At 39.5% G+C, this 17695-nt stretch overlaps 1 protein-coding gene and 1 long non-coding RNA gene across 2 annotated transcripts in view; one reads left to right on the forward strand and one right to left on the reverse strand.

The window, feature by feature from the left end:
- Window positions 1-1202: 1202 nt before the first annotated feature.
- The window catches only part of LOC122461119, a 38749-nt gene continuing 22256 nt past the window's right edge, over window positions 1203-17695 (reverse strand). Inside the window, exons 4-5 of the long non-coding RNA XR_006282865.1 lie at window positions 10396-10518; window positions 1203-1330 (exon numbers count right to left, since the gene is read on the reverse strand). This is a non-coding gene — a long non-coding RNA (uncharacterized LOC122461119). The remainder of the gene's footprint in view (window positions 1331-10395; window positions 10519-17695) is intronic.
- Window positions 1849-17695, forward strand: part of MYPN (myopalladin) — a 114867-nt gene continuing 99020 nt past the window's right edge. The window contains exon 1 of the mRNA XM_043519324.1: window positions 1849-2408. The gene's annotated coding sequence lies outside the window, so the exon portion shown is untranslated. The remainder of the gene's footprint in view (window positions 2409-17695) is intronic.

The raw sequence follows: 17695 nt of genomic DNA on the forward strand, positions 1-17695 counted from the left end.
TTTAATCTATATTGATTTGATACAGGTATCACTTGCTTAAATTCTATGCCTTGTGTTCTGGAGGTCAGACTAAATCATAATGGGCCTTTCTACAGGACTGAAAAGCTTTACAGTAGTCCAGCCAGAAATTCAAAGTTCTGCAAGAGCCCATGCAAATTTTATAATAATTATAATCTCAGCCAAACTCCATGTAGGTTTTATGGACATATTAAGAGGCACAACAGACCACACAGAACTTGCAGTATTTGTAGGCTGCACCTGTAGGTATTGTAATGTCCATGTCAATGTCATAATGCCCATGATTACAGTATCAGTAGGCTGCTCTTGCCAGTCCTGTAAGGTTCACATCAGATATCACAGAAAATAAAGTGTACATCTGACCTCATGGAACTCTCAAAATTCTCCATAAGTGGACTGAATTCACTACTCAACTTTTCAGTATCACTGAAGGCAACAAAATAAATTGATATTGGAGTTTATAGCCCAAGCTGTTCATGCCACAATGTTCCCAAAAAAAACACCCCAAAAGTTTGGGAGACTTTTCAAAAGTGAAATACTTCTGACTTTTCACATTATCATGCCTTGTTTCATAACTACACCTCAAAAGTACATTTCCTAAAAATTCTCCTCTGTCAGAGGAGCACACTTGATAAGTTTCAGACAGATTATTACTGTTTTGATGAAACTGGAGGGGGTTGAAATCTAATTTATAACAGAAAGCTAAACCAGTTCAGTGGCGGATTAATGATTTTGCCGCCCCTAGGCCCTGAAATAATTCCCGCCCCCTCCCCCAGCAGCTCCCGGCTCCCCCGCTGTAGCTCACCTCCGCTCCAACTCCGCCTCTGCCTCCTCCCCTGAGTGCGCTGCCGGGTCCTGCTTCTCCCCGCTCCCTGCCAGTGCTTGTGCGTGAAACAGCTTTGCGAAGAAGGGGGGAAGAGGGGGAAACGCAATGTGCTCAGAAGAGGAGGCGGGGCTGGGGCAGGGATTTGGGGAAGGGGACCAATAGGGGCAGGGAGGGGGTGGGGAATGGGGGCGGGGAAGGGGTGGAGTTGGGGTGGGGCCAGAGGCGGAGGGCCCAAACCAGCACCGGGGGAAGCAGCCTCTGGCTGTTATTATAAATTTGCCACCCCTGCAAATTTGCCACCCTAGACCTAGGCCTTGTCGGCCTAGGCGTTAATACGCCACTGAACCAGCTGCTATCTACTGTCCAGAAGACATAAAGATGGAGTTATGGCTCAGTATTTTTTGTATATGCTAGAAATCCAATAGCACTTTGATGAGATGGATATTTTAACAGATGATGGAACCAAAGACCTCTTTCCTGCCGTATCTGGAATGAGTATGAGGAAAAAAATCTATCCTTTGCATTTTCAAAGTGATGTGCTGGGGTTTGGTCACATGAATTTGATCAATAATTACTTCTTATATGCTATATTGCATACAATAATGTTAATAAAGAGTTGCATGGCTGCTTAGTCTGTCATTTGCTTTGAATATTTTGAAGTTTTTCTACATGTATTTTGACATTTCAGTTTTATTTGCCACTGAAACTGGTTCGCCCCATTAGGCTTTTAGTTTGTTTGTTTTTTGTTTCCCAAAGTTTATTTTTAATATAACATTTCAGAAGTTCTAAAATTAGCAGGATGTTGTTTTTTTCTTTTGGAGGATTTATAATTACTATCCACTGTTAGGGGTTTTTGCAAGATTGTGCCTGCCACATGTGAGCATTCAGAAAAATTCAGGAGCACCTTATTTTTAATAATGTCTGTATCACAATTTGTTACTGAAATTTTAGGATTATGTCTATATAGTTGCATAACATTTAAGTTGTTACATGCTGATGGATTTTCCTGTAAGTGTAATCTTACACTTCTAATAAATTCTGCCTGTAACAAATACAGTAAATGAAAATGCTAAATTATGCCATTCCTATTTTCAAATATAAACTTCTCTGTCAAGAGGAAATTAACATAATGGAAATATATTTGGGATTATTCCATGGTTGAATCAGCAAAAGATTGCATAAGCATCTGCAGAAGCAGTTTTGTGGGTAGAAAGATTGAATAGCTGTCCATAGGTGCTGTTATAGTGGAATCCCTTTGCTCAATATCCTCCTGTCCAATGAGGTGGAATGTTTCAAAGGCACATGGTTTATGCTGCTCAAAATAACTTGGGACCTGCAAACTGACAAATGCTATTGCTCCGGTGGTGACAGGTTGTCCGGCTTCTTACGGCCATCCTCACTATAACTAAGGTTAACTCCTTTCACCTATGGACTTCTAGTTGTTTCTGTTCCTAAGGCCCTGAAGAATTCCTGTGCTTCTATAACTTTAATTTTATACTTCTGGATAATTGCATCGCTGCTGAATGCCAGAGTTGGACATCAACATCTGGAGAAATTGAAAAAGGTAATGTCTTTACTTTAGATTGTTACTGTGTTTTGACAACACTGCACAGGTACACAGAGGGTCGATGAAAATGTATACCTCAGTACTACTTATTGCAGATCAGAAATATGCAGGGAGCAGATCGCTTTTAAACCATCTGATTTAAATTACACTGAAGCATGTGAGTTAGAGTGAAAGAGAAACAATGTCCAATAGGATCATGAAGAGCTTGAATAGGATTGGTGGGGTTCTCTTAGCCTGTTTGCCTCTGATGGAAGAATCAACAGAAGGCAGCAATGACATGAAAATTGCATTGCTGGAATTTTACTTTTGTTTTCCCCCCTTTTACCATATAGCAAAATGATTACTTTATAATCGCTAGGATTACACCAATATAGAGCAATTTGCATTTCCTTCATAAAGAAAATTGAGCCTAATTTAATTTGACTCCTTGGTTAAATACTTTCTTTCTTTTTTTCAAGTAAAATGACACTGCTGGCTATATTTAGTGTTGGGAGATCTGCTCTCTGGATTAATGTACACAACAGCTGCAGAAACACTCCAGATAGAAGGGCATTGCTCTCTCTCCCGCCCCACCTCACTCAGAAAGACATTGACTGTCAGTGGCAAGTGTTTGGCCCAATATATTGCAACATTAAGCAGTAATCAGAAGCACATCTTGAATTATATTAAATAATACTTAATTTAAAAGAGAATAGAGTAGCTCTTGAGCTCATCTGCTTTGTCAGGATAGTATTATGCAGATCATGTTAAGCAAATTGATCATTTTACTGGCAGATTTTTGTTCACATCATTAGGTTTAAATTTATTTAGAAGCTCTTAGGTTTGTAAACTAAATAAAAAATCAGCAAATATTAAAGGATCCAATTTCATAAATTTCAACTCTACTCTTTCCCCTGACCTTCCTAAAAGTTCATGAGTACAGGGTATATTTTCTTTCCTCTTTTTTCCTCAGAGAATGCGATCAAAATTAAATAAAATTAAATGTATTTGTACTGATAACCAAAAGTAATTACTTATTTAAGCTAATAAAAACTCCTTCTACAATAAGTTTAGGAGCAAGCTTTTATAGACAATAGTCTATCATAGTTAAAGACCATGACACAACATAGTTCAGACTTTTTAGGTACTATTCCTGTATATTCTTTTAAAATTTTACAACAGTTTTGTTATGGGACTGAAGGAATTATACAGACCTTCAATGTTTCCTGCCAACAGCTAGCATTAGCAGGGTAACTACATTTTTATAAGTAATGCTACAGTAAGATTTTGGGCTTTAAAAATTACGTAGAACAATAAAGAACAATCGTATAATGCAGTCAAAGATCATAAACCATTGTCTGAGTGATTAGTAAATCAGTATTGCACAGTACAAATCAGTCCATTTACAATTAATTACAATACTAATTAATATTTCACTTGTTTTAATAACCAATGTACTGCAGGGACGGGCAAACTCAGTTTGTCTAATTTCAAACTCACTCAAATCTTGTAGTTTGAAAGTCTGACAACTTCAGTGTTAATTGATTTCACATTTTGTTTAGGAGAGGCTGCAAAAAAAAAAAAGGAAGAAAAATTTAGTGAAAAAATTGGGGTGAAAATGGAGCATACAACAGGCAGAGAGAAAAACAAATATAGCGGGACTGTGGGAAAAAAGAGTGAAGAAAAGTAGTCAGAAAAAAAATCTAATGAGGAAAAATACAGGTTATCTATTGTAAATAAGGCATCCACCTGTACGTGGCAGGAGGAAAGGCTTCCTTTTCACTAGAAAATGTTTTTATTTAAACTGAATCTCACTTGAGAAATCATAGGTTTAAATTACAAGAGGAAAAGTTTTGTGATCTCAAGCAAGTATGCACACTCAAAAAACAGGACGACTGACAAGAAATCTCAAACTCCACTAAGTTTGTCCATCCCTATCATACAGACTGTTAGCCGAATTCTGCTTCAGGTATACCAGTACAACCCCATTGAAGTAATGTCCTCATGTGCATGGTATAACACAGCAGAACATAGCTCATTGTTTAAATAATGTAAAATACCACACAGTACCTTGTTGGGTATCTTAATGTGTCAGCCTAACAATGAACACATGAAATATATTAAAATTATATCTGAGCACTAACATTTAAGTTTTGGCTTCAGACATGAACTAAGGTTGTATTCAGACTGTCCTCAGTCCTAATTCATAGTGCTCCCATGCATTGATCAGACCTAATACTAGCAAGAATAATATAAAGAACTGGGGTGGATAAGACTGAGGCTAAATCAGGCTACATATTCCATAAAACATTTGGGCCACAATCTCTGATCTTTAACTTCTGCCTGGAAAGCTTATCTATAGTTCTGGGCACGGAGGACCCACCGAGTCAAGTCCCCTTATGTTTGGATGGGAGCCAGAATAGGAGCACAAAGTTTTGTCACTCTTGCTTTGCTTTATAGTTGTGGCTTTTTTGTATCTATACATGACATCCTGTTCTCCCTTTGGGTTTACCAAAGCAGTGCTGTGCAAAATCTTTGGTACAAATATTTTATTCACCAAAGAGTGCATTTTTGGGTTGAGCAAAACTCAAAAATTTCTGTTGAATTCAGTGAATAGTTTCATCTGAAAAAAAATTGGTTTTAATGTAGAAGAATTCAAACCATTTTTATATAAGTTTCTAAACAAAACATTTTTTTTACATTTTAAATTTTTTTTTTTACATTTTGATGTTTGTTTTGAAACTTGTTTAAACTAATTTTTAAACGGTTAAAAATCTAAAAATGAAACTAAATGTTTTTGTTTCAGGTTGAACAAAATGTTTCAATCAACCCAAAATTTATTTTTGTTTGTTTTTCATTTCACTGAGAAAACTGATTTTTTTTGTTTGTTTGTTTTAGGTAGACCCAAAATGAATTTTTTATGGTATTTTGGGCTGGACAGCAAACAGAAAAATCATTTGTTCACACAGCTCTAGAGTGCTAAATCTCAAAGTCTACAAACTGTGGGCCCAGAATCAGAGGTGATCTGTGTGGGAGGGGAGCACCTGGGGGTCATGTGACACCACCACTCCCAATTTCTTGGGATGCCTCTCACCAGGACACCCAGTAGCAAGAAGGATGTGGGTCCCTCTAGTGGCAGCACTCGCCGTGTGTCCATGCAGCATGGGGAGAGAGCAAGCAACAGGGAGGCTGGCTGAGCTCCCCACATCTGCTACATGGGGCTGCTTCTCCTCCCTGCTGCTGGAGTCTCAGCACTTTCTGATGCCTGCCTTGCAGACCGCCCATTGATGTGAGTCGGAGATGGAGGCAGAGGCAACACATGGAGTGGTCACATACCCGCCCCCAAATATTTTAATTGTGCCCCCACTATCCACAGTTATGCATCATCTCTGGGCCCAGTTATACAAACTCTTTCTTATGGGGGTAATCCTTGATATAAATGGGATGGTCCATGTGATTAAGGATTACTTGAGTCAAAAAAGGGTTACAGTATCAGGGCGTACAATACTGTATTTAGGGCCCATTGACATTGGTTCTGGTCTCACATCCCAGTAGGAGAGGAAGACATCTGGTTATAGAAGCAACTACGCCAGCTCTCCAAGACTGCAGCGCTAATGCTGACTTCTGATAAGTAATAGATAATTTAGAAAACGTGTTCATCTTTAGCAGTTTTATATTTTAAAATTAATCCTGAATTTATTTAAATTTCAATCTGACTTCAGCTAGTATTGCTCAAAAATATTGTTTGCTTTGCAGTCCAAAGAGAGCTACTGAGAAGGCAAAAATAACTCAAAATCAGGGTAAGAGAGGGTCTTAACTAGTCTCATTTTATTAGAGCACCACACATCTAAACTTTGAACTAGGGATAATATCTGTTGTGCATAATAGTCACAAAAGTGGTTTATTGTGACCATAGTCCAATACCACGTATATAGTTCCTAATATATGGCAAGATTAAAAAAGCTTTAAAAAAAGAACAATATAAAGGAAAAGGGAAAATTTCTATGTGTTTTTTTAATTTCATGAAGGTTTGAAAATTCTACGTTGCTTCTTTCTTAGACATCCCATTGATGTAACTCTGATATAGAGGGTCAGGTGAATAAATATTCAAGGGCAGGGCTTAAAATATATATTCATAAGAATGGCCTCTGTAGAAATATGTCAACACTCACTAATAAACATGTAATTGTCTTCCACAATTCAGCAACACTCTACCTTTTTTATTAGATTTTGTTTACACAAAAGACCTGATTCTGATCCAATCTAAGTCAATGACAAAATTCCCATTGACTTCAGTAGAAGCTGTAGCAGTCCCAAAGGGAATCAGTGTTTTCTCCATAGATCCTAAGTTTACATCAGTTATAATCACAATTTTTAAAAAATCCATGAGAAACTAAATACTTACATACAACCTAAAGGCTGGAATAACAGTATGTGGAGATATTTAAATTATTTTTACTTATTTACAAAATTATGTAACAATGAGCAAACACTTGTAAGAATTTCTTAGCCTCCCAATCAAATTATGTTTGTAACTATTAGGGATTCTAAAATGTATTATAGATTATACAAAGCAGGATGCATATTAAAACGTGAATGTTGAAAAGTAAATTATCTAGAAAAATATATCTGAAGCAATAGACAGACTTGCATTTTACCCTTATTATAGGTATTTTTCCTATCAGAGGCTGTTCCTTTCTTTGAGAACTGGGAAGCTTCCTTTATTTTTCTTTGTTTTCATGCCAGTATTTTGAAATGTGATTTCTATTATGAGGTTAACTGCAATTGGTGTGGGCAGCTGGATTAAAAACTACTAACTGTATCTAAAAGTGATATACCATTTTCTTGTAAGTAATTTTCCATAATACATTTTTTTTAAAAAGTCTTAGGAACACAGAACACAGCTGACTTAACTCCCCAGCTCCAGCCTAACCTTTCATGAGCGTCTCAAAGTCTGTCTAACATATCAACAGGCAGTAACCGGAAACAGAAACTAGGACAACTGTTATGTGACAATTCCCACAAGCATGTGGGAATGTGATTGTGATCTTCAGATATCTGAAAGATCACATGTGACATCTCTGTGCTTGTTTTTTAATTGCCAATGTACCATTTTAATTATTAAAAACTAATTTGTTTAGTGTTGAAGTTTTTGTGTTTGGTTAATGTTATATTTTATAAATTGGGTAGGGATGACTTATGTTAAATGAAATTAATTGGAGATGGATATAGTCTAATATCACTAATGATTTAGTGATTTAATGATTTAATGATTTAACCAGAAGCAGTAGAAATACAGGAAGAAGGCCTCAGCTCGTGTGACATGAACAGAGCAACACCAATTCTCAACCTGTCAGCAACTGACCCACAAATTTCAATATGCAAGAAAAAAGGTCAAACTAGCAATCTGCTAGTTATTCTATGGCTGGAGATTTTAAACCTCAGTTTCTTTCATATTCTATTAATGGGAGTTAGAAGTGTCAGGCAGAAATTATATGTGTTGACTAAATCTACTCATTTTAAAATCAGACTGAATGCCAAAGAAGGTGTTTGAATGCTTCACTTCCAGATTACCACTTTATTATTAGATAGCTTGTAACATCAGGCATTCAAATTTTTTCCTAGCCAAACACAGAAGCTGACTTGTGTCCAATGTGCCCAAGAATTATCCCTATTTGCTAAGATTTCACTATCATTTATCTCAACAAGACTCAGGATTCTTTCGGTGACAACAAGAGAATGAATTTAAGTGTCTCCATACTATATAAAATGAATTGGCACATGACAGTCTCATGGTACAAGCTTCTGTCATTTAGAAATCCCCTTGATTTCAACATATGACATTTAGGTCAAGCCATTGCCAAAATCGACTTGTGGAAGCCAATTCGAGCATTGTGGTATATCTGACCCTAAAGGACATTTGGCTAACAACAGAACATTGGCAGATATGTAGGCTTTTTGGAAATCAGTGTTTATCCAGTTAATTGAACCCAAATTAGCAGGGTGGACAGAAGAACCATGTATAGTCAATGTTGCTGGTCTCTGTCCTTGTGTCAGTGGAGACAATCAGGTTTTATCTCCCCATTTTCCATCCTAAATATCACTAACAAGCTATTTAGAAGTAGCTCACAATTTCTCCTGTTGACTTTTAGTTTACTAAAACAGATGCTCTTTTTTCCAATCTCCACTAAAAAATTTGGCTAAGGTTTTGGTGCTTTGATTTATCTGAGAAAATCTAGTCTAATGTGTCCTTGCTAGAGTCCATCTCTGTTGAGTAGCGCTTTACTGGGGGTAGGAGGGTGTCAAGTCACAGAGTCTAAACATAGAGATGCATAACTCTGTATAAGTTTTATTGATCACATCAGCACTGTATGGGTATCTCACACACCACTGACTAATCTCCCAAACTTCTATCCCGCTATGCATTGGGTTCACCGTGAAGCATGGAATAGATTATGTAGGGCAAACTCTTCTTTGGCTGTTCCAACGTTCTGATGAGAAAAACGAAGGGGAAATCCTCAAGACATAACCAGGCCAAACCAAAATCCTGAAATTTGAGCCAGAAAGGAGATGTTAAAGACTGGATCAAAATCTGGATACTTTGCAGTTCAGATTCTAGTTTTGAAATCTGGACAGTTTTAGCTTACCCAGATGTACTTCAGATTCCTCTGTAGTCCCTACCATTGCAATATAGGAACTCTCTATGTACTTCTTTATCACTTTGCTCTGTGGAGTCCTTGAAGAGTACAACTTCTTTTAATAAAAGAAAATAAATTGCACATCTCTCAAGACTTATTTGTAATTTGGCTGTTTGATTTTCTCAAAGCAAGTCCTTGGTGAAACTCAGCATTTTTTCATTTGACTCTAGCTATCATATTGTTCACAATATTTCTGATTTTAGATAATCAAATGCTGTCTCAAAGTGTGATGTTTGACTAGCAGCCAACTTCTACCTTACTAAAAATAGAACAAAAGAATTATCTTCTAGGCAAGCTGAAAATAGAAAATAGAGTTAGATACAACAATTTGACCCTGAATGATCTCTAAAGAAAAATGTAAGCATAACTAGGATTAGATTGAGCTTTTATGTTTAGCCTAAGTATGAAGATATGCCTAGATGCACTTTCCTAGGAGGAACTCTGTGCTCCACTCCTGCTCTGATGGGTAGGAGGAAGAAAGTTAACTCATTCCCTTTCTGGGGTACTGTTTGTTTTCCCATCTCATGCCTGGCCAGAGTTGCTGGCTGGCACATAGCTGGGTGGAGTCTTAGTTTTGCCTATTTCCTGCCCACATGTTTACAGGGGTCAGTGTTAGGTACAGAGCCTCAGCTCTCCCACAGTGTCTGAGGTCTGAGCCATCAGGCAAGCAGCCCTAGTCTGGCCACATGAGAGGGGAGATACTTTGCACTCCCCTATGTGATTGTGTTATAGCTAGTCAAAATCTAGCCCTTGGTATTTTAAAGGTATCAGGCTTCAGTTATACATGTTTTGGTTTTTGTTATTTTTATTACAGATCCTTTCTGAAGAAGTTGCATGACCAAAAAATTATATCTGCTATTTTATATTTTCAAAGTAATGCTCCTTTTTTTGTTATTGAAAGATGCCTATTTATTGTACTCTTTTGCTAGTGTACATTCTTCAACTACTTTGGTAAGCCAAATGTTCCTCCTTATGACTGGCTTAAATGACCTACCAGACATCAGAATTTTACTTCTTCAGGGAATTAGAGATCATTTTATTTGTGTTTCAATGTTTTGTATGAAGAATCCAGAGGAACAACACAAGCCCCAGCACAAAGATTCAGAAGAAACACACAGAAACACAACTGTTTGTTTTGTCTAGGTGCAGAAAAACTGCCTGATGATAAATGAGGACCGTGGGAATAGACATCACACTAAAATGAGAAATGTGTAATCCCAATAGATCTATATAAATGAAATCTTGATTAGCCATCATTAGATGATTCCATATATCTTCTCCATCCAATCAATTTATGAAGCATTCACCTTTATTTCTCTGCAGGAGATGACAGGGTTTGGTCTCATTGAGTCATTTTTCAACTTGTATCTCCTCGTGTGACCATCCATTGTGCTCATATTTGTACAGGAATGCATCCTTCCTCTTCAGGTCTTGATGGACAATGCATTTAGTTTTACAGAGAGCACAGAAATGGAGTGACATTGTGGTTAAATATAATGAACTTTTCAGGATAACAAACTTGCCCAGGCAAATCAGTGGGACAAATACTGCTGTTAGTTACACTTGTACAATTGTACACTTGTAAAATATCAAACCATTCCCATGTATAAAACCACAAAGAGACAGATTGTAACATTTAGCCTCAGCCTTAAATGGAGTGATATGAAACTGCCCCCACTCAGAGACACTCTGTAAGGGAGTGTGTCTCCGACAGCCTCAAATGGAAACAGGCAATGTGCTTTCCTCCCCATGCCCAGCCAGCTCCATGGTATGGAGTAGGAATTAGGATATGGCTCTGCCTCTCCTTCTTCCTGACCTGCTCTGGAGTGATTTATGCCCCTGGTGAGCCCAACAGAGGGACTGAAATTGTCCCTGGCCTTGGTGTGATATAGATAAATAGGAGAAGAAGTCTCCTTGTGCCCTCCCATTTACATATACAGGTTAAGGACAACTTGGCTGACAAGTTAGGTTATTACAATCTTGCAGGGTCTACCAGTACTTCTTGTTTCATGTTATCTGCCTTTCTGATAGGTTTCAGAGTAGCAGCCGTGTTAGTCTGTATTCGCAAAAAGAAAAGGAGTACTTGTGGCACCTTAGAGACTTACAAATTTATTAGAGCATAAGCTTTCGTGAGCTACAGCTCACTTCATCGGATGCATTTGGTGGAAAAAACAGAGCGGAGATTTATATATACACACAGAGAACATGAAACAATGGGTTTATCATACACACTGTAGGGAGAGTGATCACTTAAGATAAGCCATCACCAGCACCAGGGGGGGGAAAGGAGGAAAACCTTTCATGGTGACAAGCAAGGTAGGCTAATTCCAGCAGTTAACAAGAATATCAGAGGAACAGTGGGGGGTGGGGTGGGGGGGAGAAATACCATGGGGAAATAGTTTTACTTTGTGTAATGACTCATCCATTCCCAGTCTCTATTCAAGCCTAAGTTAATTGTATCCAGTTGGCAAATTAATTCCAATTCAGCAGTCTCTCGTTGGAGTCTGTTTTTGAAGCTTTTTTGTTGAAGGATAGCCACTCTTAGGTCTGTAATCGAGTGACCAGAGAGATTGAAGTGTTCTCCAACTGGTTTTTGAATGTTATAATTCTTGACGTCTGATTTGTGTCCATTCATTCTTTTACGTAGAGACTGTCCAGTTTGGCCAATGTACATGGCAGAGGGGCATTGCTGGCGCATGATGGCATATATCACATTGGTAGATGCGCAGGTGAACGAGCCTCTGATAGTGTGGCTGATGTGATTAGGCCCTATGATGGTATCCCCTGAATAGATATGTGGACAGAGTTGGCAACGGGCTTTGTTGCAAGGATAGGTTCCTGGGTTAGTGGTTCTGTTGTGTGGTGTGTGGTTGCTGGTGAGTATTTGCTTCAGATTGGGGGGCTGTCTGTAAGCAAGGACTGGCCTGTCTCCCAAGATCTGTGAGAGTGATGGGTCGTCCTTCAGGATAGGTTGTAGATCCTTGATGATGCGTTGGAGAGGTTTTAGTTGGGGGCTGAAGGTGATGGCTAGTGGCGTTCTGTTCTTTTCTTTGTTGGACCTGTCCTGTAGTAGGTGACTTCTGGGTACTCTTCTGGCTCTGTCAATCTGTTTCTTCACTTCAGCAGGTGGGTATTGTAGTTGTAGGAATGCATGATAGAGATCTTGTAGGTGTTTGTCTCTGTCTGAGGGGTTGGAGCAAATGCGGTTATATCGTAGAGCTTGGCTGTAGATAATGGATCGAGTGGTATGATCTGGATGAAAGCTAGAGGCATGTAGGTAGGAATAGCGGTCAGTAGGTTTCCGATATAGGGTGGTGTTTATGTGACCATCGCTTATTAGCACCGTAGTGTCCAGGAAGTGGATCTCTTGTGTGGACTGGTCCAGGCTGAGGTTGATGGTGGGATGGAAATTGTTGAAATCATGATGGAATTCCTCAAGAGCTTCTTTTCCATGGGTCCAGATGATGAAGATGTCATCAATGTAGCGCAAGTAGAGTAGGGGCATTAGGGGACGAGAGCTGAGGATGCGTTGTTCTAAGTCAGCCATAAAAATGTTGTTATACTGTGGGGCCATGCGGGTACCCATCGCAGTGCCGCTGATTTGAAGGTATACATTGTCACCAAATGTGAAATAGTTATGGGTGAGGACAAAGTCACAAAGTTCAGCCACCAGGTTAGCCGTGACAGTATCGGGGATACTGTTCCTGACGGCTTGTAGTCCATCTTTGTGTGGAATGTTGGCGTAGAGGGCTTCTACATCCATAGTGGTTAGGATGGTGTTTTTAGGAAGATCACCAATGGACAGTAGTTTGCTCAGGAAGTCAGTGGTGTCTTGAAGATAGCTGGGAGTGCTGGTAACGAAGGGCCTGAGGAGGGAGACTACATAGCCAGACAATCCTGCTGTCAGGGTGCCAATGCCTGAGATGATGGGGCGTCCAGGATTTCCAGGTTTATGGATCTTGGGTAGCAGATAGAATGCCCCAGGTCGGGGTTCTAGGGGTGTATCTGTGCGGATTTGTTCTTGTGCTTTTTCAGGGAGTTTCTTGAGCAAATGCTGTAGTTTCTTTTGGTAACTCTCAGTGGGATCAGAGGGTAATGGCTTGTAGAAAGTGGTGTTGGAGAGCTGCCTAGTAGCCTCTTGTTCATACTCCGACCTATTCATGATGACGACAGCACCTCCTTTGTCAGCCTTTTTGATTATGATGTCAGAGTTGTTTCTGAGGCTGTGGATGGCACTGTGTTCTGCATGGCTGAGGTTATGGGGTAAACGATGCTGCTTTTCCACAATTTCAGCTCGTGCACGTCGGCGGAAGCACTCTATGTAGAAATCCAGGCTGCTAATTCGACCTTCAGGAGGAGTCCACCCAGAATCCTTCTTTTTATAGTGTTGGCAGGAAGGTCTCTGTGGGTTAATATGTTGGTCAGAGGTGTGTTGGAAATATTCCTTGAGTCTGAGACGTCGAAAATAGGATTCTAGGTCACCACAGAACTGTATCATGTTCGTGGGGGTGGAGGGGCAAAAGGAGAGGCCCCGAGATAGGACAGATTCTTCTGCTGGGCTAAGAGTATAGTTGGATAGATTAACAATATTGCTGGGTGGGTTAAGGGAACCATTGTTGTGGCCCCTTGTGGCATATAGTAGTTTAGATAGCTTAGTGTCCTTTTTCTTTTGTAGAGAAGCAAAGTGTGTGTTGTAAATGGCTTGTCTAGTTTTTGTAAAGTCCAGCCACGAGGAAGTTTGTGTGTAAGGTTGGTTCTTTATGAGAGTATCCAGTTTTGAGAGCTCATTCTTAATCTTTCCTTAGCCTTTCTGATAGTCATCTCCTTAGAGCAGCAGTTGTGTCTTTATTTGTGGCTTGTACAGCATCTTGCACACTATCAGCAGGTACATAAATAAATATTCTACTTTAGCTCCATTATATTTCAGTAAGATTGGATGGTTGTAAACGAAAGCAGAAGCTGGCCAAGCAATTATTGTAGCATCTATACTGGCATTGACCTATGCATTAGAAAGACATTGTCCTCTAAGAGGTAATATTCCCTTCTCTGTCCAGTCATTTACAAAGCTGTGAGCATCCCAAATCACTGTTCTTTTATGTGTCAAAATTCCACTGAAATGTTGTGTCAACCAAGCACAGCGGGACAGCGGGATATGGTCAAGAGTTGGTACCTATCTCTCTCCCCAGGGGCCAGGTCCTTGGGAGCCAGTTCTCTCTCTCTCCAGCTGAGCTGCAGCTCTTCCAGGCAGCAGCAGCTGCTCTCCCTGCCCTCCTGATGGGGAGGTTCATTGCAGTTACTCCTGTAACTGGACTTTTAGTGTCAGGACACTGCCAGGTCTGCTTTTTGACTGGACTTTCCAGTTGAAAACTGGACAGGCTGGCAACCATAATGGGCCCCTTCCGAGTGTAGACCTGGTGCAATGGCACCATCGGCACCATTGTAAACCCAGTACTGGATGCAAGGGTTGGCTTGTCCTGGTTGGCTAAGCCTGACTCTTACGAACAGAAGGCAAAAAGAGAAAGATAGAGAAGAGACAGAAGCAATAAGTTTTGTGAAGAAACTGACCCACTATGGAAGCAGTAATAGTAGAACATTAGGTTCCAATTTTAGGAGTTGCTTAGGATAAAGCCATGGAAATAATGATGATGTCTGGTTCCCCTCCTTCCATCTGGTCTGTTGAGAACATCTTACAGGATCAGGAAAAACAAAATGTAGTGGTGTCTCTGGGTCCCAGCATGGGTTGGTGATGATGAAGGCAAGAAATACAGTGATCCTTGTTAATGCGTCCTCCAGGCATAAACCAGTTGCCAAGTACTCCCCAGAAAAGGAGTGTACAAAAGGGATAGCAACCTTGTCTATCCAAACTGGCTAATGAAAACAAGTGTCTGATGGTCCACATATGCACACTTTCTCTGATCTTGCATTTGGGCCTGTTGCTATAACAATTCTGTAATCCTGAAAATCCTTTTATCAGCAGTTCTTTTAGTTCAGAAAAATTCAGTTTACACTTGCCTTTGACTTCTTTCTGTGCTTCTTTCCGCAACAACTTTACATAACATGTGTACAGCTAAAATGGTCTTTCTACCACCTTTTACCCACTTTGGATAATTTAAGGCTTCAACCCTGATGTAGTTCCAATCTACAAAATTAAGACTGGGATTCGGGCAGCGCTTTGGGAAATGGGGTGCTTATTGCAGAATTATAGCTAGGAGGTGACAGGGCAGCAAGAGAAGTGTAATAGCACAGTCCATCAGCAGGGCTAGCTAGACAGGGGAAGTTTCAGGTCTCAAGGTATGGATGAGCAGATGATGTAAAGAGGAGGGATTTACATTTATTAGACACTAGAAGTCTGTTGGGGGAAGGTGGAACCTATATAAATATAAAATAGATGTTTCACCTTTAAGAACCTTTCCTTTTAACAAACACTAAGGTAAGGAATAAATTAAGTAAGAAAGAGGTACTCTACTTTGCATCTTTTGGTATTGGTAAACTCATAACTAGCCATACCTTTATTAACTTCATTCAGAGAATATTTACTATATATATACATACACACACCCCTGCTACCTAGTCCTCTGAATAGAATCTCTCCTTTTCTTCTAAACAACTTCAAGCTAAATTTTCAAAATATAAGCACCTTAACAGGATATTCAAGTCCCACATTTGGATATTCATATTGGGCCTTATATGCATAAAATGAGGATTTATGTGCTGAAATGCTGATCTGAGCATCCAAATGTAGGATTTCGAATTCTTATTAAGGCATTTAGAATTGAAATTTGGGCTTCCCAATACCACCTTGTCATCTTTAATGGTTCACTGCATCTTGGTTGACTTGACTTAAATAGTTTTATATGGTCCAATTATAGAAATGGCATTCTTGTCAAAGTATAAAATCAACATCCATCTTTACTCAAATACATATTGTGAAGTTAATGTGCTGAACTGTATGTCTTAATCAATGGATAAAACAATTCATAATATTCTGTCTGATAAGTATGTAAAGTAAGTAAAGTACAGTATATGCTGTGCCATAAGTTGTTTTTTGTAATGGTTGAAGTTATAGTAAAGAACAGTATTATCAGACGCATAGATAAACATGATGTTGGGAGTAAAACATGGCTATTGTAAAAGGAAATCATGCTTCACCAATCTATTAGAATTCTTTGAGGGTGCCAACAAGCATGTGGACAAGGCAGGAGCGTTGGAAGCTCCCTAAAAGTGCGCGGGTGACTGATGCTTGAACTGTAGCCCTGCTTCCTGATCTGCCCCTCCCACCTGAGGCTCCATTCCACCTCTTCCCTTGCGCCCCCGTCCCTGCTCCACCTCTTCCCCAAGGCCACGCCCCCACCCTGCCTCTTCCCCTGAGACTCTGCCCTCACTGTGCCTCTTCTCCCGAGGCTCTGCACACTGCTTGCTCCTCTCCGCCCCCTCGCCCCCCATCGCTTGCCCTTAAGGCAGGAAAAAAGCTACGGAGCCATGGCCACTTCCTCTCTCCCACCCCATTCCAGCGCCCCTCAATATATTGCTAGTCAATATAGTGTACTTGGACTTTCAAAAAGCCCTTGACAAAGTCCCTCACCAAAGGTACTTAAGCAAAGTAAGCAGTCAAGGGATAAGAGGGAATGTCCTCTCATGGATCAGTAACTAGTAAAAAGATAGGAAACAAAGGGTAGGAATTAGGGCTGTCAAGCTATTAAAAAAATTAATCGCAATTAATCACGATTAATCGTGCTGTGAAACAGTAATAGAATACTATTTATTTAAATATTTTGGATGTTTTCCACATTTTCAAATATATTGATTTAAATTACAATACAGAATACAAAGTGTACAGTGCTCATTTTATATTTTTTATTATAAATATTTGGACTGTAAAAATAAACGAAATAGTATTTTTCAATTCACTTAATACAAGTACTGTAGTGCAATCTCTTTATCATGAAAGTTGAACTTACAACTTATGTACAAAAAATAACTGCATTCAAAAATAAAACAATGTAAAACTTTAGAGCCTACAAATCCATTCAGTCCTACTTCTTGCTCAGCCAGTCACAGACAAACAAGTTTGTTTACGTTTGCAGGTGATAATGCTTCCCGCTTCTTGTTTACAATGTCACCTGAAAGTGAGAATAGGCATTCGCATGGCATTGTTGTAGCCGGTGTTGCAAAATATTTACATGCCAGATGCACTAAAGATTCATATGTCCCTTGATGCTTCAACCACCATTCCAGAGGACATGCGCCCATGCTGATGATGGGTTCTGCTCAATGATCGAAAGCAGTGCAGACCAATGTATGTTTATTTTCATCATCTGAGTCAGATGCCACCAGCAGAAGGTTGATTTTCTTTTTTGGTGGTTTGGGTTCTGTAGTTTCCACATCGGAGTGTTGCTCTTTTAAGACTTCTGAAAGCATGTTTCACATCCCGTCCCAATCAGATTTTGGAAGGCACTTCAGATTCTTAAATCTTGGGTCGAAAGCTGTAGTTATCTTTAGAAATCTCACATTGGTACCTTCTTTGTGTTTTGTCAAATCTGCAGTGAAAGTGTTCTTAAAATGAACAACATGCTGGGTCATCATCCGAGACTGCTATAACATGAAATA

This window comes from Dermochelys coriacea, chromosome 7 (genome assembly GCF_009764565.3).
Source record: "Dermochelys coriacea isolate rDerCor1 chromosome 7, rDerCor1.pri.v4, whole genome shotgun sequence".
Lineage (NCBI taxonomy): Eukaryota > Metazoa > Chordata > Testudines > Dermochelyidae > Dermochelys > Dermochelys coriacea.